Below are 1,141 nucleotides of genomic sequence, written 5' to 3'. Positions count from 1 at the left end.
CTTCACATATTTCCTGCAGCCATTTCGTCTTAGCTTCCCTGCACTTCCTATTTATTTCATTCCTCAGCGACTTGTATTTCTGTATTCCTGATTTTCCCGGAACATGTTTGTACTTCCTCCTTTCATCAATCAACTGAAGTATTTCTTCTGTTACCCATGGTTTCTTCGCAGCTACCTTCTTTGTAACTATTTTTCCATCCCAACTTCTGTGATGGCATTTTTTAGAGATGTCCATTCCTCTTCAACTGTACTGCCGACTGCTTTATTCATTATTGCTGTATCTATAGCATTAGAGAACTTCAAACGTATCTCGTCATTCCTTAGTACCTTGCGTATTGATTCTTCCTGAGTAATGTCTTGAACTTCAGCCTACTCTTCACCACTACTATATTGTGATCTGAGTCTATATCTTTATCTATATTTGGCGTAGTGATGCTTAATGCTTGTTTGGTACCAGACGTGCGATGACAAAGAACCATTTATGAATGTAAATCGGGCCTGTTTTTCTATAGAAACTTTCAAACAACCATGTAATTGTACAAATGCGGCTTTTATAATTTGTTCAAGATGCCGAGAAAACTACCATTCCCCTGAATGAAATTTTCACTCTGTAGCGGAGTGTGTGCTGTTATGAAACTTCCTGGCAGATTAAAACTGTGTACCGGATCGAAATCAGAGCTCGGGACCATTGCTTGTCGTGGGCAAGTACTCTACCAACTGAGCTACCCACCCACAGCTCACGATCCGTCCTCACAGCCTCTCTTCCGCCAGTAACTCGTCTCCTCCATTCCAAACTTCTCAGAAGCCCTCCTACGAATTTTGCAAGACTAGCACTTCTGAAAGAAAGGATAGTGTGAAGACATGGCTTAGCTACACCATGAGGGATGTTTCCAGAATGACAGAGTGAAAATTTTATTCTGGGAACATCCCCTAGGCTGTGGCTAAGCCATGTCTAGACGTGCTGGTCTTGGGAGTCTTGCAGGAGAGTTTCTGTGAAATTTGGAAGGTTGGAGATCAGGTATTGCTGAAAGTAAAGCTATGAGGACGGGTCCTGAGTCGTGCTTGGGTAGCCCAGTCGGTAGAGCACTTGTCCGCAAAAGACAAATGCCCCGAGCTCTATTCTCGGACCGGCATGCAGTTT

This window comes from Schistocerca cancellata, chromosome 7, assembly GCF_023864275.1.
Source record: "Schistocerca cancellata isolate TAMUIC-IGC-003103 chromosome 7, iqSchCanc2.1, whole genome shotgun sequence".
NCBI classification, from domain to species: domain Eukaryota; kingdom Metazoa; phylum Arthropoda; class Insecta; order Orthoptera; family Acrididae; genus Schistocerca; species Schistocerca cancellata.
Note: the sequence above shows the minus strand (reverse complement) of the source record.